At 38.5% G+C, this 24,762-nt stretch overlaps 1 protein-coding gene and 1 long non-coding RNA gene across 8 annotated transcripts in view; both read right to left on the bottom strand.

The window, feature by feature from the left end:
- DNM3 (dynamin 3) overlaps positions 1-24,762 on the bottom strand; it is a 609,645-nt gene that overhangs the window by 522,482 nt on the left and 62,401 nt on the right. The gene's annotated exons all lie outside the window — the stretch shown is intronic.
- LOC139037502 (uncharacterized) lies at positions 18,583-23,937 on the bottom strand. Its single transcript, XR_011490365.1, has 4 exons — positions 23,685-23,937; positions 22,384-22,432; positions 21,247-21,391; positions 18,583-18,648 (listed from the first exon to the last, which is right to left on the bottom strand). It is a non-coding gene; the product is annotated as an uncharacterized lncRNA (long non-coding RNA).

The raw sequence follows: 24,762 nt of genomic DNA on the forward strand, positions 1-24,762 counted from the left end.
CATTCCCCGACCGCTCAGCAGGTAGAGTCTGCCTGCAATGTAGGCTACGTGGGAGACTTGGGTTTGATCCCTGGGTTGGGATGATCCTCTGGGGAAGGAAATGGCAAACCACTCCAGTATTCTTGCCTGGAGAATCCCATGGACAGAGGAGCCTTGTGGGCTATAGTCCATGGGGTCACAAAGAGTCAGCCACAAATGAGTACACTAGCACCTCGCACATGGTAAGTGGTCAAAAAATGTTGGCTGCTATCATTAACACCACCATTACCTGTATCATTATTTTAGGCAAAAACTAGTTATTCTGAAATCTATGTAGTAATTAATTACCCAAATTTGTTTCAGAATATGTATCTCCATAGCAACAAGTATCTTTGATGATCATTTGCTAGCCATAGGCATGTGACTTTAGGGTAAACTAGATTCAGTTTGCCACACTGTATGGAAAGTTCTGGGTGATATGAAAAGGAAATATATCAAAATAAACACCTAAAACTTTAACCTTTTCATCTGCTTCCTGAAAAGTCATTAGCTAGCTAAGGACTTCATTCTCTAAGAGCTCTCAGTATTGTTCAACTGCTTTCCATGAGAAAGGTTAATGTAAAACATGGAATGAAAGCTTAAACCAACAAACATTTTCCAACTACAGTGTGTTCAATTCAAATACAGAATGAAATGAATCCCCTGGCATCTAGAGTATTCCACAAGCGTGTGGCAAGTGTTATTTCTAGCCACTTAAAAGCACCAGTGAAAAGAGCTCAAATACTTAGAAAAGAAAAGACCTCCATTCCCATGAGGAGAGGCATTTATTAGCACTTAATGGCCCTCTTTCATTGCCTTTCCACTGACACATCTCTAATTGTTCCAATTATAATTTCAAGTAACAAAACCAATAATGGTAAAAGCCTATAGTTGAATGTGTGCATTGTGAAAAGTGGTCTTTAACAGCACAAACCACGTATAAAAATATATGACAACATAAGATCTGGACAGGCAATAATATCACAAAAAAAGAGAGAGGAGGTGGTATAAAAGAGCACTGGTCAAAAAAAACAGCTTAGGTTCCAGCTGTGAATTCAACACATCATTTAATCTATAAGAGACTCCGTTTTCTACATTTTTAAAATGTGAGGACTGAACTAGTGTCTTCGAATGCCTCTGCTACTTCCAATGTTCTATCAGTCTCTGATGTTAGAAGTAAATCAAGATACACAGGCTCCAATCCCACACTTGGCTTTCTAAGCAATTTTAAGTCTCTCTGCTTTCACTTCCACAACTGGGGATATTTGTATTCAGTTGAAATCCAGTGAAGGCAAAGGATTATCTTTTATTTTCTCCCTACTACCATGCATGGCACCTAGCAGGTACTCAAAAATATTACAGGAAAGAAGAAAAGGGAGGAAGGCAGGCAGAAAGAGAGGAAGAGAGGGAGAAAGGGATCTGTTGAATAATTTATTATGGCTGGAATGTTGCCTATAGGAGGAATTAAAGTGAGCTTGGCATATGGATTTCTTACTTTTAAGAAAGATCGTAATAGGAAGTTTTAAATTTAGAGAATATACTATATCAGAAAATATTACAGAAATAATATGTATTAAATATTTTCTGTCCTCAGAAATAAGATACTAAAAAACTTACCATGTGATAGGCTATATAGGGTTATGTATTTATGAATTATTATTGTGATACTTTAATGAAGCATAAATTATTTTTTCATTATTAAATTTTTTCCTCATTGTTAGTATTTAATAGGTGGCTCAGAGGTAAAGAACCTGCCTGCAATAAAGGAGATGCAGGTTTGATTCCCTAGATTGGGAAGATCCCCGGGAAAAAGAAACAGCAACCCGCTCCAGTATTCTTGCCAGGAAAATCCCATGGACAGAGGAGCCTGGCGGGCTACAGTCCATGGGGTCACAAAGAGTCAGACGCAACTGAGCACACACGCACTGCAATATCAATATAAGTAGAAAAGTAAATGTCAATCAATTGAAAATGGAAGTGAGGGGAGAAAAGACAGACAGAATGAAATCTCTCGATTGATTGAATAAAAGTAGCATCTAACACAAGAGTTTTAACATTAGAACAATATTAACATTAACACAATATTAACAAAACAGAAGTACTTTAAATTAATTACATATTTACACTGCTAAATATTTTGTTAACATGAATATGAATATCATATATGTTCACTATTAATCACATGCCAATAACTCAAAAGTAAAGTGAAGTTTCACTTGTCACTCTCAGTCCATGCTCAAGAGTCACATCTTTTCTCCTGAGTCAATGAGATTTGAGATGCAATAAGTCAATATGTTTTAAACTATTGGATGTGACCAGTAAGTAGGTGATGAAATCGATTTTATAGATCATGACATATTCTTTTTATAATGGAAAGGAATAGAAATCAATAGAAAATATCCCAGTACATCACACATACAAATGTTAAGCATTTCATAAAACTTCAGTTCCAGTTTTATAAATATCCACTGGGTCACAATGTAAAATGTATCTCTTTCAAAGAGATACAGTCAATGTTTGAAAAACACTAGGTCATCTTCTTAAGACTATGTATGTTTGTGATATTTTACATATATTCCAATTCCAGATTTCAACATTAAAAGGTTATTGTTTAATACTAAAGAATTTCAGAGTTTTAAAGAATGTCATCAAGAGCTTGAAAACCCTAGATTTTTATATATTAAGTCCCATTGGGGTTACAGTTTTAAATAGTCTGTCAGGGTAGTCCATCTGCAATGAGAAAAAGACCTGAAGGGATGGAGTGAATTAGCTGTGCAGATCCTGGGGAGATATGTAACTGGCCTGCTAGAAAGGAACAAGCAAAGGAAAGAAATCAGAGATTAGGTCAGAGGGAGAAAGAGGGTCCTTTCTCTATATGAAATCAGGAACTACTGATCTGACTAATATTTTAAAGGATCACTTCAGCTATTAAGAATAAACTAGGGTTCAGAGAGAAGTATGGAAAGCAGTAGATGTTAAAGTAAGAGAGGCAAAACATGATAGAGTTGAAACATGGTAGTAGCAGTGAAGGTGGTGAGAGGTGGTCAGATTCTGGGTAGGTTTTAAAATAAGGCCTTCCTGGAATTATTTCTACCTTGCAGCACAATGTAGTGGGACATGGACAGACTTTGTTTCCAAGAAGACCTGCGTTCAAATATCAGCTCTATTGCTCATACCTTGGCTAACAGCTCTCTAAGTCTCAGGTTAGAGGACTATATAAGAAAAATGGCATCACATACTCTAGAGGGTTGTTGAAAGGATTAAATAATATGCACAGAGTACATAAGGAGCATCCATAAATGTGAGCTCCTTTTCTTCCTATTATTATTACTTATTAGAGACACATTTAAAATACAGAAGGCGCAGGAAGTCACATCTGGTGGATATTTCCTAAAAGAATTTTTGACCAAAAATAAGTTTCCAAAAAAAAAAAAAAGGATATCCATAAAATATAAAAGATTAGTACATTTTTTGGTGTTCTAAAAGTCAATTTCCTATGTGTACAGGGTAGGTAAGGGGGTCCACACACTAAAAACAATTCTGACGTGAGCAGAGTTCCCAAGAATTCAACAGAATTCTGATACTATCTACCCAGAGATCACATAAGATTCCACAAGTTAAGGGTTCAGTCCTACAAGACTCCCACCCCCTCCCTACCACTTTATCTGTCAATTGCAAGCCCAAGTTATTATCAGTGCTTCTGACCTACAGGACTAGAAACTGGAGGTTCTAATAACCTCTCCCTTGGTTTCAGATGCCAGTCACAAGTCCAGGTTGTTACCAGTTCTTCTGACCAACTTGCTATAAAACTGAAGTTCCTGCAAACTTCTTGTGCTGTGCTGTGCTTAGTCACTCAGTCATGTCCAACTCTTTGCAACCCCATGGACTATAGCCCAACAGGCTCCTCTGTCCATGGGGATTCTCCAGGTAAGAATACTGGAGTGGGTTGCCATGCCTCGCTCAATGGGATCTTCCCAACCCAGGGATTGAACCCAGGTCTCCCATATTGCAGGTGGATTCTTTACCATATGAGCCCAGGGAAGCCCAACCTTCTCCTTGGGGTCAATTAATTTTCTAAAAGGGGTTCACAGATCTCAGAGAAACATTTTACTTACTAGATTGCTCAGTTGCTTCAGTCGTGTCTGATTCTTTGCAACCCCATGGACTATATAGCCCGCCAGGCTCCTCTGTCCATGGAATTTCCCAAGCAAGAATATTGGAGTGGGTTGCCATTTCCTACTCCAGGGGATCTTCCAGACCCAGCAATAGAACCCATGTCTTCTGCATTGCAGTTGGATTCTTTACCACTGAGCAGACAGGGAAGACTTACTAGATTACTAGGTCATAAAAAGATATAATTCAGGAACAGCCGAATGGAAGAGATGCATAGGGCAAGGTACGGAGAAAGGGCACAGAGCTTCCATGCCCACACCAGGTGCACTACCCTCCCCAATCTCCAGGTGTTCACCAACCTTGAAGCTCTCTGAACCCTGTCCTTTTGGGTTTCTGTGGAGGCTTCCTGGTGTAGTCATGATCAATTTAATCCTTGGCCATTAGTGATTGCTCCAATCTCCAACCCCCTCTCATCCCCCGAGGTTTGGGAGAGGGGGAGACTAAAGGTTCCAATCCAGGATGACTTGGTTGGTTTCTCTAGCAATCAGTCCCCATCCTTAGGTGAGGTCCAAATGTCACTTTATTAACCTAACAAAAGGTATCTTTAAGGCTCTCATCACTTAGGAAATTTCTAGGTTTTGGAAGCTGTGAACCAGAAAATGTGCATGTAGACCAAACATGTGAGACGAATATATTTTGGTTATCTGAATGACCAAATGTATACTTCTTATAAATCATAATATCACAGTGCATTGTATTAAAGAACAAAAACTAGCAGATTCAGAATTATGTCAGACCCTGGATTTTGTACAAAAGTTTCTTGACAGTCTGGTTCATCATTTCATTAAGACTGAGTTAATGGTGGAACATGAAAAGGAGCTTCTTGATCTTTGAAATGGGAGAAAGTTATTTAAAAAGAAACACTTATGTATACATATAGCCTAGACACTTAGCTGTACAGGAGAAACTAACTCAATATTGTAAAGCAACTGTATTCCAATAAAAAATTTTAAAATAAATAAGAAGGAATTAAAAGTACTTTTTTATAAAGTACAACTGAACTGCACATAAAAATATCTTACTAATGTTTGACAAGTTACTTCATTCATTTCTTCGGCTAATCTTTGTTGTTGCCAGAATTGTGAAAAGATTAAACAATCCAGTAATAGTCCCTTCGCCAGGAAATTCAATCTAGTACATCCATCCTTCATCAACCTCATATCCTGAAATCATATACTACCTATAAACTTAGAAGGTGACTCATCTCCTAGAATCTAAAAATCTCTACTTCAAAAGCAGCCCATTATATTTTCAGTATTGAGATTGTGCTTTTAAACTTACTCATGATTTTTACCCTAACAATCTACTTGTATCCACATTGATTTTCCTATCTCTTCGGCCTCTTCACTCTTCAATAAACTTAATTTTGTGTTAAACTAAATTGACTTGAAATGCTCCCTCATCTATTAAGAAAATGTTTCCTGATAACTGCTTCATTTCATTAAAAGTCCTCTTCCTGATTTTCAAGATACCCCCCCCCAACATCCAGTTTCACACTAAGTATTTTTTTCATTCTCCTCCCAACCATATACACCCAGAAATTTTTAAAAAATTAAAAATAAATCTTCAGCCCTATTGAGACAGGCCTCCCTAGAGCCCTGCCTTTCCGCACACCAAATTCCTCATGCTTTTGTATGGTTCCCTCAATCTTTAATACCTTCTGTCTCTGTAAGTCATTTTATAAAACTCTCACAACCAGTCTGTGATCTAAATCAAGGCAGGCATTATCTCTATATTGCAAATTAGGAAGCCAAGAATTATTTTAGACTCCCTACTCTCTGCTTATTCAAAGAGAAGTGATATTTGACATAAATTTTGAATGATGAGTAAGCATTTTCCAGGTGGTCGAACAAGGGATGAAGACATGTCAGGATGGATGTATAAGTGCTAAGGAGGTATGAAAAAGATATGTATATACATTCACATGCATATAAAGCTATGAACTGCTTTACTACACAAGAGATGCAAGAAAAATTACTTCTTTTTGGTTTTTTCAAACTCAAGTCAGTTCAGATTTCAAGCCCATGATTCAGCTGTGTTAGTGAGAGATCTAAAACATGGCACACATGTTTAAAGGCTCTTTCTTCCTTCACCTCTTAAGTTGTATCAGACCCTAAAGGTGATGCTGGGAATTCCCTGGTGGTCCAGTGGTTAGGACTGGGCACTTTTACTGCCAGGGTCCAGGGTTTGATCCCTGGTAAGGGAATTAAGGTCCCACAAGCAAAGCAATGAAGCCAAAAGACAGTAAAGGTGATGCAATGAAGACAAATGGAGGCAAGGCCTGTAGTCAGTGACCCATGATGACTCACCCACCCCCCCTCCCCACCCCAGAGATGCTCCTTGTCTAAACCCTCACAGCCTTGTGGAAGATGACTTTAGCACCATTTGTAGTATCCATTGCTTATTCTGGACCAAGTTAGGCATAAGGACCTTCACTGTAGATATCAAAGTCGTCTCAGTACTCAATCCTCCCTAGTACCTACATAACCATACCCACACTTTGAAACCTCCAAGGAACTGCTTCAACTAGGGTACCTGCTTCAACTTCCCCCAAAAATGGACTATCTCTGATTTCCACTCAATGTCTTTCTTCCCTGGAAGAGTATCAACCCATCTTCTAAAGACAACTGGCATTTCTTTCCCAATCTCTTTCAATAACAATGGGATTTAGTTATTCTTTCAAAGACTCTAGACCTAAGACGGTTCTAAAAGCCTACACCATGAATTCTAGGACCATCCAAGAGCATGGATACCTTCCTTGGGAATAAGAATTCCATCTTTAACAAAACATGAAAAAATGCTCAACACTGCTTATTATTTGCTGTTCAGTGGCTCAGGCGTGTCTGACTCTTTGCAACCCCATGGACTACAGCACACCCGGTTTTCCTGTCCAAACTATATCCTGGAGTTTGCCCAAACTCATGTCCATTAAGTAGATGATGCAATCCAACCATCTCATCATCTGTCGTCCTGTTCTTCTGCTGCCTTCAATCTTTCCCAGCATCAGGGTCTTTTCTAAAGAGGCGGCTCTTCGCAACAGGGGGCCAAAATATTGGAGCTTCAGCTTCAGCATCAGTCCTTCCAATGAATATTCATGGTTGATTTCCTTTAGGATTGACTGGTTTGATCTCCTTGCTGTCCAAGGGACTCTCAAGAGTCTTCCCCAGCACAACAATTCAAAAGCATCAATTCTTTGGCGCTCAGCCTTCTTTACGGTCCAATTCTCACATCCATACATGACTACTTGAAGAACCATAGCTTTGACTAGATGGACCTTTGTCAGCAAAGTAATGTCTCTGCTTTTTAATACACTGTCTAGGTTTGTCATAGCTTTTCTTCCAAGGAGCAAGTGTTTTTTAATTTCATGGCTGCAGTCACCACACACAGTGATTTTGGAGCCCAAGAAAATAAAGTCTGTCACTGATTCCATTGTCTCCCCATCTATTTGCCATGAAGTGATGGGACTGGATGCCACGATCTTTGTTTTTTGAATGTTGAGTTTTAAGTCAGTTTTTTCATTCTCCTCTTTCACCTTCATCAAAAGGTTCTTTAATTCTTCTTCACTTTCTGCCATTAGGTTGGTATCATCTGCATATCTGAGGTTATTATTAGAGAAATGCAAATCAAAACTACAATGAGATATCCGTCACCTCACACTGATCAGAATGGCCATGGTCAAAAAATCTACAAACAATAAATGCTGGAGAGGATGTAAAGAAAAGGAAACCCTCTTGCACTATTGGTGGGAATGTAAATTGATATAGCCACTAGGGAGAACAGTACAGAGCTTTCTTTTAAAACTAAGAATACACCTACTATACATATGCATGCATGCTCAACTGTGATTGACTCTTCCCAACCCCAGGGACTTTAGACCACCAGGATCCTCTGTCCATAGAATTTTCCAGGAAAGAATACTAGAATGGGTTGCCATTTCCTTCTCCAGGGGATTCTCCTGATTCAGAGATCGAACCCTCATATTGTGCATCTCCTGCATTGGCAGGCTGATTCTTTACCACTGTGCCACCTGGGAAACCCTGTATGAAACAGCAATTTTACTACTGAGTATATACCCTAAGAAAACCACAATTCTAAAGAACACATGTAACCCAACGTTCACTGCAGCACTACTTACAATAGCCAGGACATGGGAACAACCTAGATATACATCAACAGAGGAATGGATAAAGAAGTTGTGGTACATATATACAATGGAATATTACTGCTATTGTTGCTCAATCACTAAGTCATGTACATTTCTTTGTGACCCCATAGACTGCAGCATGCCAGGCTTCCCTGAGCCTCACTATTCTTCCAGAGTTTGCCCAAGTTCATGTCCATTGAGTAGATGATGCTATCCAATCATTTCATCCTGCCATTACTGACCCATAAGAAGGAATGAATTTGAGTCAGTTCTAGTGAGGTGGATGAACCTAGAGCCTGTTATACAGAGAGAAGTCAGAAAGAGAAAAACAAATATCATATATTAATACATATATAAGAAATCTAAAAAATAGTACTGATGAACCTATATGTAGGGCAGACATAGAGAACAGATTTGTGGACTCAGCAGGCAAAGGGGAGGGTGGAATTGAAACATAGACATTACCATACGTAAAATAGATAACCAGTGGAAATTTGCTGTATGATGCAGAAAGTTCAACCTGGTGCTCTGTGACAACGTAAAGGGGTGGAAGGGGGTGGGAGGTAGGAGAGAGGTTCGAGAGAGAGGGGACATATGTATACCTATTGCTCATTAATGAATGTTGTTTTATGGCAGAAACCAGCAGAACACTGTAAAGCAATTATCCCCCAATTAAAAACAAATATTTTTTTTAAAAACTGAATTCCATCTTTAGGAATGGAGTATCATTCCCATTCCTAAGGACAGACTGCATGTGTATCTTAACACTGCAGAACAAACAACAAAGTTGTGTTTTTCTACCATGCCTTGGTGAATTCTTGATAAGTTGCCCTATTACATATATATAAGTAACTAAGTCTTTTTTCCTCCAAGTAGACTATAGGCACCTAGCATAATTGCTTGGTTGGCACTCATATATATTCTAGATATATTTTAGCTGACCATTACATAATCCCCTATTTTTGACATATCAGAAGCCAATCTGTCCCTTAAAGTATAGCTAGGTACAATATATGTTACAAAGCTTATAGAATAGATATAAGGATTATCCTTTAACTCCAGCATTAAAATGGAGTCACATTATCTACAAGCGTAAATCAAATCTGTTTCTCTGAAAGACTCTAAACTTGGTCAATAAAATATTCTCCACAATTATCCCTCTACTAAGCGCCAGTTAGTTACAATAAACACAGGGCCTATAAACCCATATCTAATGGATAATGAATTCTAGTTCTATGATGATTTTGCCTTTAATAGACCATTTTAAACTTTTTTATTGGAGAATAGTTGATGTGCAATATTATATAAGCTACAGGTGTAGGATATAGTAATTCACAATTTTTTAAAAGCTATACTCCATTTATGGTTATTATAAAATACTGGCTACAATCCCCATGTTGTACAATATGTCCTTGCAACTTATTTTATACATACTACTTTGTACCTCTTAATCCTCCCTCTTCCTTCTCTCCACTGGCAACCACTAGTCCCCCATATCTGTGAGTCTGCTTCTTTTTTATTATATCCACTAGTTGTTTTTTTTTTTTAGATTTAACATATAAGTGATGTCATACAGTACTTGTCTTTCTCTCTCTGACTTCTTTTACTGAGCATAACACCTTCCAAGTCCATCCATGTTGCTGCAAATAGCATTATTTCATTTTTTATGGCCGAGTAGTACTCCACTGTATATATACATACCACATCTTCTTTATCCTTTCATTTATTGATGGACACTTAAGGTTGCTTCCATATCTTGGCAATTGTAAATAATGCTGCTATGTACATTTGAGTGCATGTATCTTTTGAACTAGTGGGGGTTGGGGGTTTTTTTGACTATATACCCAGGAGTGGAACTGCCAGGTCGCATGGTAGTTTTATTTTTAGGTTCATTTTAAATAGATTTTAAGCAAAATTTTATAGTGTTTAAAGACCTATGGAGAATATCAGCTATTATCTTCTTTTAATTTAAGGTTACTTAAGGTCCTCTTTCCAAAATTGACAAGTCTGTGAGATAAATAATCAAATTCCAAGTTCAGTTAAGATCTCCAACCTTGAAAATCAGAGAACAAGATGGTGAAGGAGTAGGTGGACGTGGAGTACATCTCTCACCGTGGTTACATCAGCAATACACCTTCAGACACAGAAGTACATGCAGAACACCAGCTGAGAGTGAACAGGAATACATGACCAGCAGAAAAAAGATATAGAATCACGCAAAACTCAGTAGGACAAAGGAACTAGGGGGAAGAACAGGAGTGTTAGTAGGACTGGACCTGCCCCCAGCAGCTGGGGGAACTGAAGTAGGGGGCCCCACATGGGGGCAACTGTCTGAGTCAGAGGAGAAACATTTAAGGCTGAGAATGAAATAGCTAATCTGTGGAAGCCTAAATGGAATGAGAATCAGACAGTCCTTGGGGCAGCCATACATACCCCAGACAGGTTCACAGATTCCCTGGAAGGCTCAGCAGTTGGGAGCTGGAGTTTAGGGATTGTGGAGCAATCCCTGGGCAAGGGCTGCTGTTGACTGCAGAGAGACAGATCGAGGGGATATGAGGAAGGATACTGTGATGGGAAATGTCTGTGAAGGAAAGTCAGGCAGCCATGGAAGCAAGGCGATACTGCTGAGTCACACACAGAGGGTGGAGCCATCACCATAGCCTCTCTCTCCCCACATGCCAGAATCAGCAGCTGAACAATAGAGAGGCTGGCCCATCAGACGCCTGATGCACTGAACTACAGAGTAGGACCTCACCCAGCGTGCTCCTTTAAGTGCCTGACACGCCAATCTACAGAGGAGGATGCCACCCAGGGGGGACCCTCTATATATGATGAAGTGCCAAACAAAAGAAAAGGACCCCAGGCAAGGGAGACCTCTCAGTGCCTGAACCAGGCAGAGCTACAGAAAAAGACTGGGCAAAGAGGCCTTCTGATTGCCAGCTACAAGAGGCTCGGAAAAAAACTCTGAAAGGGCCATAACTCCTGCAACAGAGGCCATGTCCCTGCATAGTTGGCACTGCCAGGGTCCCCGCAAGCCAAGCAGCTGCACCACCTTCACACTCAAACCTCACTGGAGCAAAGCTGCCACAAATGTCTTGCATCTATGCACACAGGGTCACTTCGATTGTGTCCAACCCTTTGAGACCCTGTGGACTGTGGCCTGCCAGGCTTCTCTGTCAGGGGGTTTCTCCAGGCAAGAATACTGGAGTGTATTGACCAATACTGGTTGCCATACCCTTCTAGAGTACTATATTTCCTGCTGCCCTAGCCACCAACTCCCCTGAGTACCTGGTGCTGCTAAAATCCCTGCAACCCAAACAGCTGTACCAGCTCCACACTTGGCCCTCACTGGGGCAGACCCAAGTCCTCCAGGGCAGCCTCAGGAGCAAACCCCAGTGGATGACCCACATGCAGAGATGGAAATAAAACCACAATTGAAACCCAGGGGCACTGTGGCTAAGGAAGAAGACCCAAAACCTTCCCACCAGCTGTACAAGCTGAAGATTAAATCCACATGATCAACTAGGCAAACTCTGTCTATGGAAAATATAAAAGGACATTGAGAGCTCCCACAAAAGAAAATGCACTAGTTCTGATGTCTGCAGACATTGGAGACAAGAACACACAGGAGTAGGACCAGATTAGAATCGGAGATGCCCCCACAGCAGGTCCAGAGACCAGCACAGTGTTGGAGGGCGTCCTAGGGAGGGGCAGTGGACTGTGACTCCCACCAAGGGAAAGGACTCTGACCCCAGTGACCCAAGAAAAACATTTATTATTCTTATGTTTTGACTTGTTTTATAAATTCTTTTGGATTTTTTTTAACTTTTTTCTCTTTTCTTTTTCTCCCCTCCTCTGTTGTAGTTGTTGATTTGATTGGTTCTATGAAATCTAATTAAGCTTTTGAGCTTTTTTTTCTCAGTCACATTTTTTATCATTATAAACCTCTACCTCTACCTGGGCTTTTGCAGTTCTGTGGAGTTTTCCTTTTTTTTTTTTTTTCTTTTCTCTTTTTATAATTTTAATTTTTTTAACCTATTATTATTTTTTCTACATTTATTTCTTTGCTTGTTTTTCCTACTATTCTTTTTCTCTTTCAGTTAATCTTTAATGTATATAAATCTTCTTATCTAACTCTATTTAACTTTGCATATCTATTCTTTCTTTCCTTTCTTCCTTTCCTTTCCCCTCAACATATTTCTTAGTTTTGTTTTCATTGCTTTATTCCCCACTTGGCATCTTGCTTTAGTTTTGTTTTCCAGTTTGTGCTTTAGTTGGTTTTATTCTTAACTGGCAGGTATAACTTTTTATTTCCTCTGTTCACTGGGTCAATCTACTGTACTTTATTTTTGTTGAACTGTTTTGATTTTGCTTATGGGTATATATGTATATGGGTATATTCCATTATTTTAATTATTATTTGCCTGATTTTATAACTGCCATTTGTCTGGGGTTCATCTTTGGTTTCTCATTTTTGGGTATTTGTTTTAATCTCACTTAATGCCATAATAAGCCATTTCTGGAATCTTCATTCATGACAGAGATCAAGCCCTGAGCCTTTGGAGTGGAAGCATTGACTCCAAGATCCCAGACTACCAGAGAACTAACTCTAGAGAGTATCAAACAGTGAGAACTCACACAAAGGAAACCACTTGAATACAAGACCTGGCATCACCCAACCACTAGTAGCACCCTGTGCAGGAAGCCTCATCTAAACAACAAACAAAATAAAAATACAAATCAAATCATCAGCAGACAGGATTACCACCTCACTCAGCCTTGCCCATCAGAGGAAAAACAACCAACCAAACAAACAAAACTCAGCACAAATCTCACCCTATACAAAGCTTACACAAACCACTAGACCAACCTTAGGAGGGCAAAAACCAAAAGGAAGAAAGAATTCAACTTTGAAGCCTAGGAAAAGGAGACTTCAAAAACAATAAGCAAGACAATAATAATATAATATAATATATATATTATATATAATAATAATAATAATAATGAAAAGGCAGAGAAATACTACACAAATGAAGGAATAAACTAGAAACACAGAAGTCCAAATAAATGAAGAGGGAATAGGCAAACTATCTGAAAAAGAATTCAAAATAATGATAGTAAAGACAATCAAAAACCTTAAAACCATAAAGGAAAAAATGCAAGAATCAATTAGCAAAGAACTAGAAGAATTAAAGAATACACATACAGAGACAAACAACACAATTACTGAAATTAAAAATACTCTAGAAGTAATCAATAGCAGAATATCTGAAACAGAAGAATGAATCAGTGAGCTGGAAGATAAAATGGTGAAAATAACTTCTGAAGAGCAGAATAAAGTAAAAAGAATGAAAAGAACTGAGGACAGTCTCATAGAAATCTGGGACAATATCAAATGCACCAACATTCAAATTATAGGGGTCCCAGAAGAAGAAGAGAAAAAGAAAGGGTATGAGAAAATTTTTGAAGAGATTATAGTTGAAAATTTCCCCAACATGGAAGTAGTCAATCAAGCCCAAGAGGCACAAAGAGTCCCATACAGGATAAACCCAAGGAAACACGCTAAGACATATACTAATCAAACTAACAAAGACTAAATAAAGACTAAAGAAAGAATATTAAAAGCAGCAAGGGAAAAGCAACACATAACATACAAGGGTAATCCCATATATTTAACAGCTGATCTTTCAGCAGAAATTCTGCAGGCTAGAAGGGAATGGCAGGATATATTTAAAGTATTGGAAGGGAAAAATCTACAACCAAGATTATAGTACCCAGCAAGAATCTCATTCAAAATTGATAAAGAAAGAAAAAACTTTTCAGATGAACAAAAATTAAGAGAATTCAGTACCACCAAACCAGCTTTACAACAAATGTTAAAAGGACTCATATAGTCAAGAAACACAAGAGAAGAAAAAGATCTACAAAATCAACCACAAACAATTAAGAAAATGGCAATAGGAACATATATATCAATAATTACTTTAAATGTAAACAGATTAGATACTCCAACCAAAAGACACAGCCTGGCTGAATGGATAAAAAAACAAGACCCATATATATGCTGTCTACAAGAAACCCACTACAGACCTAAAGACACATATAGACTGAAAGTGAGAGGATGGAAAAATATATTCCATGCAGATGGGAAGCAAAAGAAAGCTGGAGTAGCAATCCTCATATCAGACAAAATAGACCTTAAAATAAAGAAGATTACAAGAGAGAAGGAAGGACACTACATAATGATCAAGGGATTAATCCAAGAGGAAGACATTAACAATTGTAAATAAGACAAACACTAACAGACACAAAAGGAGAAACTGACAGTCACACAATAATAGTAGGAGACTTTAAAACCTCACTTACACCAATGGACAGATCATCAAAACAGAAAATTAATAAGGAAACACAACTCTTAAATTATACATTAGATGAGATGGATCTTATTGATATCTTCAGGACATTCCATCCAAATGCAGAATACACCTTCTTCTCAAGTGCACATGGAACATTCTCCAGAATAGACCACATCCTGGGTCACAAATTAAACTTCAGTAAATTTAAGAAAATTGAAATTATATCAAGCATCTTCTCCAACCACAACACTATGAGACTAGATATCAACTACAAGAAAAAACTGTAAAAAACACAAACACATGGAGACTAAACAATATGTTTCTAAATAACCAACATGTCACTGCAGAAATTAAAAGGGAAATCAAAAAATGTCTAGAAACAAATGACAATGAACACTTCTTAACACCATACACAAAGATAAACTAAAAATGGATTAAAGACCTAGATGTAAGACCAGAAACTATAAAACTCTTACAGGAAAATATAGGCAGAACACTCGATGACATAAATCAGAGCAAGATCCTCTATGACCCACCTCCTAGAGTAACAGAAATGAAAAAAGTAAACAAGTGGGACCTGATTAAACTTAAAAGCTTTTGCACAGCAAAGGAAACTATAAGCAAGGTGAAAAGACAACCCTCAGAATGGGAGAAAATAATAACAAATGAAATAACTGACAAAGGATTAATTTCCAAAATACACAAGAAGCTCATACAACTCAATACCAGAAAAACAAACAGCCCAATCAAAAACTGGGGAAAAGACCTAAAGAGACATTTCTCCAAAGAAGACATATGGATGACTAACAAACACATGAAAAGACTCTCAACATCGCTCATTATTAGAGAAATGCAAAACAAAACTACAATGAGATATCACCTCACACCAGTCAGAATGACCATCATCAAAAAGTCTACAAACAATAAATGCTGGAGAGGGTATGGAGACAAGGGAATGCTCTTGCACTTTTGGTGGGAATGTAAATTGATACAGAAGACAGGGATCAAGACCATCCCCATGGAAAAGAAATGCAAAAAGGCAAAATGGTTGTCTGAGGAGGCCTTACAAATAGCTGTGAAACAAAGAGAAGCAAAAAGCAAAGGAAAAAAGGAAAGATATTCCCCTTTGAATGCAGAGTTCCAAAGAATAGCCAGGAGAGATAAGAAAGCCTTCCTCAGCGATCAAAGCAAAGAAATAGAGGAAAACAACAGAATGGGAAAGACTAGAGATCTCTTCAAGAAAATTAGACATACCAAGGGAACATTTCATGCAAAGATGGGTTCGATAAAGGACAGAAATGGTATGGACCTAACAGAAGCAGAAGATATTAAGAAGGGGTGGCAAGAATACACAGAAGAACTGTACAAAAAAGATCTTCACGACCCAGATAATCACAACGGTGTGATCACTCATCTAAAGCCAGACATCCTGGAATGTGAAGTCAAGTGGACCTTAGAAAGCATCACTACAAATGAAGCTAGTGGATGTGATGGAATTCCAGTTGAGCTATTTCAATTCCTAAAAGATGATGCTGTGAAAGTGCTGCATTCAATATGCCAGCAAATTTGGAAAACTCAGCAATGGCCACAGGACTGGAAAAGGTCTGTTTTCATTCAAATTACTACTGGAAAAGGTTAGTTTTCATTCCAATCCCTAAGAAAGGCAATCCTAAAGAATGTTCAAACTACCACACAATTGCACTCATCTCACACGCTAGTAAAGTAATGCTCAAAATTCTCTAAGCCACGCTTCAGCAATACGTGAACCATGAACTTGCAGATGTTCAAGCTGGTTTTAGAAAAGGCAGAGGAACCAGAGATCAAATTGCCAATATCTGCTGGATCATCGAAAAAACAAGAGAGTTCCAGAAAAACATCTATTTCTGCTTTACTGACTTCGCCAAAGCCTTTAACTGTGTGGATCACAATAAACTGTGGAAAATTCTGAAAGAGATGGGAATATCAGACCACCTGACCTGCCTCTTGAGAAACCTGTATGCAGGTCAGGAAGCAACAGTTAGAACTGGACATGGAACAACAGACTGGTTCCAAATAGGAAAAGGAGTATGTCAAGGCTGTATATTGTCACCCTGCTTATTTAACTTATATGCAGAGTACATCATGAGAAACGCTGGGCTGGAGGGAGCACAAGCTGGAATCAAGACTGCCGGGAGAAATATCAATAATCTCAGATATACAGATGACACCATCCTTATGGCAGAAAGTGAAGAAAAACTAAAAAGCCCCTTGATTCAAGTGAAAGAGGAGAGTGAAAAAGTTGGCTTAAAGCTTAACATTCAGAAAACTAAGATCATGGCAACTGGTCCCATCACCTTATGGGAAATAGATGAGGAGACAGTGGAAACAGTGTCAGACTTTATTTTGGGGGGCTCTAAAATCACTGCAGATGGTGACTGCAGCCATGAAATTAAAAGACGCTTACTCCTTGGAAGGAAAGTTATGACCAACCTAGATAGCATATTAAAAAGCAGACACATTACTTTGCCAACAAAGGTCTATCTGGTCAAGGCTATGGTTTTTCCAGTGGTCATGTATGGATGTGATAGTTGGACTGTGAAGAAAGCTGAGCACCGAAAAATTGATGCTTTTGAACTATGGTGTTGGAGAAGATTCTTGAGAGTCCCTTGGACTGCAAGGAGAGCCAACCAGTCCATCGTAAAGAAGATCAGTCCTGGGTGTTCATTGGAAGGACTGATGCTGAAGCTGAAACTCCAGTATTTTGGCCACCTCATGCGAACAGTTGACTCGTTGGAAAAGTCCCTGATGCTGGGAGGGATTGGGGGCAGGAGGAGAAGGGGCCGACAGAGGATGAGATGGCTGGATGGCATCACCGACTCGATGGACATGAGTTTGAGTAAACTCCGGGAGTTGGTGACGGACAGGGAGGCCTGGCGTGCTGCAACTCATGGGGTTGCAAAGAGTCTGACATGACTGAGTGACTGAACTGAACTGAAACTGATACAGCCATTATGGAAGATGGGATAGAGATTCCTTAAAAAACTAGGAATAAAACCACCATACGACCCAGCAATCCCACTCCTAGACATATACCCTGAGGAAACTGAAATTGAAAAAGACACATGTATCCCATTGTTCACTGCAGCACTATTTACAACAGCTAGAACATGGAGGCAACCTAGATATCCATCAACAGATGAATGGATAAAGAAGTTGTGGTACATACATACAATGGATTATTACTCAGCCATAAAAAGGAATGCATTTGAGTCAGTTCTAATGAAGTGGATGAACCCAGAGTCTATTATACAGAGTGAAGTGAATCAGAAAGAAAGATAAATATCATATTCCAACACATATATACAGAATCTAAAAATATGGTACTGAAGAATTTCTTTGCAGGGCAGCAATGGAGAAATAGACATAGAGAACAGACTTATGGACATGGGGAGAGGGGAGGAGAGGGTGAGATGTATGGAAAGAGTAACATGAAAACTTATATTACCACATGTAAAATAGATAGCCAACAGGTATTTGCTGTATGGCTCAGGAAACTCAAACAGGGGCTCTGTATCAACCTAGAGTGTTGGGATGGGGAGGGAAATGGGAGGGAGGTTCAAGGGGGAGATGATATATCAACCTATGGCTGATTCATGTTGAGGTTTGACAGAAAACAACAAAATTCTCTACAGCAATTATCCTTCAATTAATAAATAAATAAATTTTTAAAAAAGAAAGAGAAAAAATCTCCACCTCTTATCAATTCCCACATTAACAGTGTCCTACAAATAAAGGACAGTGGATTAATTACCAGGAGGAAAGGGCTTGGTCCTGACACTAGTTCCAGGGCCTTAAACAAGTTACTAAACCCCTTTTACCTGTTCTCTCATTTGTAAAATATCAACAGTATACGTGCCTTTCATCAATGTAGTACTCAAGTCATGTATCAGCAAATAAGATAATGCTTGGGAAAGCTCTCTAAAAATTGTAGCATGGAAAGAAAAAAGTATTAAGTCAGTATTATTGCCAACATCCACCTTGAAGCATAAATATAAATGAAAAAATTACCTCCAGAAAAATAAAATTCAGAAAGAAAGCACCACGTATAAAGGAGAAATCAATATCACAAAAATTTTATCTCCAGTCTCTCAATTAGTACTTCTCCTATGGTATCACCCCATTTTCACCACAGTTCAACCTGATAAAAGGCTTTTCTTAGCGTAAGTCATGGTTCAGTCATACAGTGGGATACAATGCATAGCAATTAAAATGAATAAACAAGATTTAGAAGAATCAACAGGGATAACTTTCAACAAATGTTGAAATGTTCAGTCGAAAAAAGAAAGGTATAGACTGATAACTTTTATGCAGATTTTTTAAGCATACAAAACTATTCTGCATTTTGTTTATTAACATATATGAAGTAAAAGTATAAAAATAACTTGAAAGGACAAACACAAATTTGTTTAAGGTGGTGATCAGTTGTGGGTTAAGGGGCTGGAGAAAGAAACAAAGAAGACATCACCATATGTAATATTTGTTTCTATCATATTTGTAATGCCTTCACATCTGTAAAGCCAAAATATTAACAACTTACTAATTCCAGGTGATGAGTACATTCACATTTCTTGTAAAATTCTTTGTATTTACTGATTTTTTAATTTTTTTCCAGTAAAATCAAAAGTATTAAGAAAAACACTTTTCTTAACATAACTGTTTTATAATATTTCCACTCAGAGAACAGAAAAATACAAGCAGTTATTAACCACTAAAAGTACTTTTACATGTCCAGTCCCTAACACCTGTCAACCCGTCACCATCAGCAGATAAGTCAATCACCAAAATATGTTGCTTCTGACACAACAACTTTGTCACAAACTTATCTAATGCTCAGCAAGTCAACACTAGCAAATGTTTCACTAAACCAACTGCTAGTAAAATAATGATAAATTTAAGTCTTTGATCAATTTAAAAAATAGTCTCTCCTTTTTAACAAAGATTATTACTCCTGAACACATTCCTTCTGAATCAACAACACTCAGGTCATTACTTTGATATTAAGCCATTGCCCAGATTTCAGACTCTTGCTTATAAAAGATAAAAACATTTCTCATGGCAGGAATTTGGGATCTTACAAGGTTTCAAGGCTTGTCCTTCCTGAATGTCAACAGGGCTACCACAATTCAATAATAAACATTTTTACTTTCATTTTAGAGAAGACTGATTTTGATCACTGGCCATTCTCAAAGGATAATCAAAATACTCATTTAACAGGTAAAGCAAATCTAATGAAACTTTTCATATTTGATTTTAACAATTTCTAATATAGGTTACTATATCAATTAAAGATATTAAGTGGAAAGAACACTATATCTCAGATTTAGAGAGATGAATAATTGCTACTCCAACGTTGATAATATGTTCTCCAGGGTCAGAATACAGTCTGAGATATGGTTGTTTTATTCTTAAAAAATCTTGACTATTGACTAACATTTTTATGACCCTATAGGGCACTATAGACTTAAGATGTTTTTTTAAATGTGCTATGGAAATATAAACTTGAACTGACTATATGAAGCTTCCTTGATATTCCCTTTAAAAATCATCAGGTTTTGTATACCATCTACCATATACATGAGAGATAGAAACCAGTTCTATCTCTCAGCAATTTATATAAGGAGCACTAACTCTTCGGCATAATAAAAATAATAGTCGAGTCAAATAATAGTCGAGTAAGAACCTTTGAGAAAGGGCCCAGCTGGCACTTTAATTGTCAAAATTTTATTTTAATGAAAAACTATAAATAAAATTGATATGATATTTTTTCCTGGCATTCTTAACATACAGTATATCAAGTATTTAAATATTTCTCTTATAAAGTCTTCATTTGAAACATCACCTATTATATTAAGCTAAAACATAGCTATGTCCACAGCAGATCTTTAAAAGGCCTGATAATCCTGCACAAATTGTGAGCTTTTATTATTATGATTGTCCCCTTAGGAGGCATTACACTTTGGACGCCACATCACCCTGCCATAAGCGTGTCTGCTCTTAACCATTCCTTTCCTCTTAGTTCCTAGTCTGCAATTGCTACTCCATATTGGATGTAGATGTCAAAAAAACCAACATATGAGAGTTGTGTGGAAGAAAGTGGGTTCTGGGGAACAGTCTGCATTGCTCACCTGAGGGGACTCTAGAAGAGCTCTGCTACATCACCATGGCTACACAGAGCCTATTTAATCCGCCTCTTGTTTCTTTACAGATGTCTTCTTACAGGGTTACATGAAAAACCAAGGATGTGAAAATGCTTTCTACCACATAATGCACAAAGTTTTTAAACTATCAATACTAGGGATCATTGAATTTTTAGATTTCTGAAGTCTACCCAGGTAAGGAACAATTATGATAACATCATCTTTCATGTGTACTGCATTCTATACATTTCAAATCATTAATAATATACATATCTTATCCACTTCAGTTCTCTCAACAGCAAAGATGGTAAGTACAATGGCACTTACTACTCAACTGTTAAAAGTGAGGAAAGAGATAAAGAGGGGTTAAGGGACTTACCAATGTCACAGGAGTTGACCAGTGACAGAGCTGGGGCTGGAGCCTAATTTCCAGGCCTTTACTTTTTCAAAAAGTACTGCCTCCCAAAACCTTACCCATGAAGTTTTCTCACCAGGGATTCTCCACCACTTGAGAAAGCATGTCCCTAATAAGTCAAGAAGTACATGTAAAGAAATTTTATTCTTTACTTTTTACAAAGGTTATTCAGTAGATATTAGGGGGAAATTGTTTACATCACAGGTTAAACTAGAGAGAAGACAAATGTCTGGATAACAGGAAAAACTAAATGGCCCAGATCTTATACTCTTTGGGGTGTACAAAATAGTAAAGATGTAGAAATAGGAAAACACACAGAGTTAGATCCCACTTAGAATAAAGTCTGTGTACTGGTATGTGTATATTTAACAGCACTTAAGACATTTTTGAAAGAAAGATCTCAGTACAATTATGCATCTGTGTTCATAATCCCCCTCCCTCCCTCTGAGACCTCTCTTCATCAATTTCCATCCTCTCAGACTCTCTCCTACATTTTCAACCTCCCCTCTCAAATGGCACTTAAAAACTATTCCAGTTTGCCATCCTTTCGGGGAAAATACAAGCAAACTAGCACCATCATCTCTTTCAATCCTTACTTCACTCATCCCCTCCCACCTGCTATATCCCTCACCACTCTCTCTGCAGATGGGTTTGGCAAAAATCAACACAATACTGTAAAGTAACTAACATCCAACTAAAATAAATTAATTAATTAAAAAAAAAACTGGAAAAGATTATTCTAAAATCATGCCTCGTTGACCTCTAATGCATGCCTCAAACACTATAAATCAAGTCAATCTTCTACTTCACCTTGAAAACTGCCCTCACCAAGATCACCAGGACCTTTTTTAAGAAAAACTTTTTATTTTGTATTGGAGCATATAGCTGATTAACAATAGTTTCAGGTAATAATTACAATAGTAATAGTTTCAGGTGAATAGCAAAGGGACTCATCCATACATATTCATGTATCCATTCCCCTCAAACTCCCCTCTCCTCCCCTCCCCTCCCATCCAGGCTGCCACATAACATTGAGCCAAGTTCCAGGCACTATACAGTAGGTCCCCATTGGTTATCCATTTTAAATATAGCAGTGTGTACCTGTCCATCCTTTACATGTGTAATCTAAGAAGAAATCATACCAATGAACCTACAAAAGAGAAAGAGACAGACTTAGAGAACAGACTCATGGTTGCTGGGGGTAGGGCTACTTAGGGAGTTGGGGATGGACTGACCTTCTTATGTCTAAGGATGATGGGACTCCCAGAATTTACCTTGCTTCTTCTTTCAGCAACACTTGATATTGCTGACTTTTCTCTCCTCTCCTTTCTTCTCCTCTCATCCTCTCCTTGGTTTACCTCTCCTTTCCTGATGCTTTCTCAGCTAACTTCCCTCACTATATTCCCTTCTGCTTTGCCTTCAATCTCTCTCCTCCTTCTCAGTGTCTTCCACTGTCTAGTCCTTCCTGGGTTTCTATCAGCCCTCCTCTCACTCCACACATTCTCCTTCAATGGTTTTGTCCACTCCCTGCTAATGGTTCCCAATCAGATCTCTGCTATCTTGATCTATCTTCTGAGTTCCAGACTTCCACTTATATCACAAGCACCCCAAACTCATCCTGTCCCAATCCAAACACAGTGATGTCCCAATCTAGTTCTCCTTTTTTATCTCCTATAATAGTGAATGGCACCACCAACCACTCAACCAAGTAAAAGACTGTGACATCATCCTTGATTTTCTCCCCATCTGTCTTAACTCAACCCCTCATAAATTACTTATTGCCAGTTCTCCACCACCACACCGTATCCTTTTTTGCTATACACTGGGCTTTTTGTAGTGTTCTGAAGATTACATCTACCTCCTTACATTCTTGCTTTTGCACATGCAGTTTTCTCTACCTGTAGTATCCTCTCACTCCCTGCCCATGGGCCCTTCAAGACTCAGTTCGGGTATTAGTCCTCCAAGACTTTTTGTTACTTTGCCTAAGCTAGGCTATGATATCCCTATTTTGAACTCCATATTATTATATTTGCAGAGAACTACATTATAAAGCAACCTATATATGCTTATCTATTTTCTACCTTCCCAACCATACTGTTAACTCCTAGAAAGTAGAAACCATATCTAATTAATCCTTGTATAATCAACATTTAGTATAATTTCTGGAACATCACAGACTCTCAAAATTTTATGAATTAAAATTCTGAGTAACTTCCACTGTCCAAATTTCTGTGCTTGTCATCTGTTTTTGCTCTCAACAGTCCTACCCATTCTTTATCAGCCTATTCAAATATCATTTCATTTATGAAACCTTCCCTAGTTCCTACCCCCACTCATGTTTCTCACCTCTTTCATAGTGATTAACTACAATGCAAAACAGAGAAAGAAATCTGAGTACTCACTTTTCTATTGAAGGACAGGATAATTTAATTCATCTTTTAGCTGCTTTCCTTACTTAGGATTCTTTAGAGGAAGGCATATTCACATTTGAAAGAAATCAAAAGCAAAACGCTAGCAAAAACCTCCTCTGCATTAAAACTCAGCAGCATCTCACAATAGAGCTTTCAAAAGGAGTTACAGATCCTGTGTGTAGTGCTGCTTACAAGCCATCACATGGCAGCATCGGGGACAACACACCAGCACCAAATCCAAGACAAAGAGCAGAGATGAAGCCGGCTCTGTTCCTGCTGACGCGACTGAGGCCACTGCTCTCTCAGCTGGGCTAACAGCAAACAGGCCTCGGCCAGCCTGCAGCCCAACTAGGGAAGCAAGCAGACCGAGCAAATCCCAGAGCAGTGATTTCAAGCACTTAATGGCACCGCTGCCCTACAACAACACAATACAACTCATCTTCCCTTTCTCTTAAAAACTCAATAGCATAATCTCCTGTCGAATTAACAAGAATTAAAGTGAAATTGTCATTGGAAATAATACAAACATGCAAAAGGGGGACCTGGCACACAATTGTTGTTGTTGTTTAGGCTTTCAATTGTATTCAACCCTTTTGCAACCCCATGGACTGTAGCCCACCAGGCTCCACTGTTCCAATGGAATTTCCCAGGCAAGAATACTGGATTGAGTTACCATTTCCTTCTCCAGGGGATTTTCCTGACCCAGGGATTGAACCCATATCTCCCGCATTGCAGGTGGATTCTTTACCACTGAGGCAACAGGAAAGCCCCTTTATCACATAATGGAATGCTAGTAACTGTTAAGGGGCTTCCTTGGTAGCTCAGCTGGTAAAGAATCCACCTGCAGTGCCGGAGACCCTGGTTTGATTCCTGGGTTGGGAAGGTCCCCTGGAGAAGGGATAGGCTACCCACTCCAGTATTCTTGGGCTTCACTTGTGGCTCAGACAGTAAAGAATTCACCTGCAATGTGGGAGACCTGGGTTTGATCCTGGATTGAGAAGATCCCCTGGAGGAGGGCATGGCAACGGACTCATTTCTTGTCTGGAGAATCCCATGGACAAAGGAGCCT

Source organism: Odocoileus virginianus, chromosome 11, assembly GCF_023699985.2.
Source record: "Odocoileus virginianus isolate 20LAN1187 ecotype Illinois chromosome 11, Ovbor_1.2, whole genome shotgun sequence".
NCBI lineage: Eukaryota > Metazoa > Chordata > Mammalia > Artiodactyla > Cervidae > Odocoileus > Odocoileus virginianus.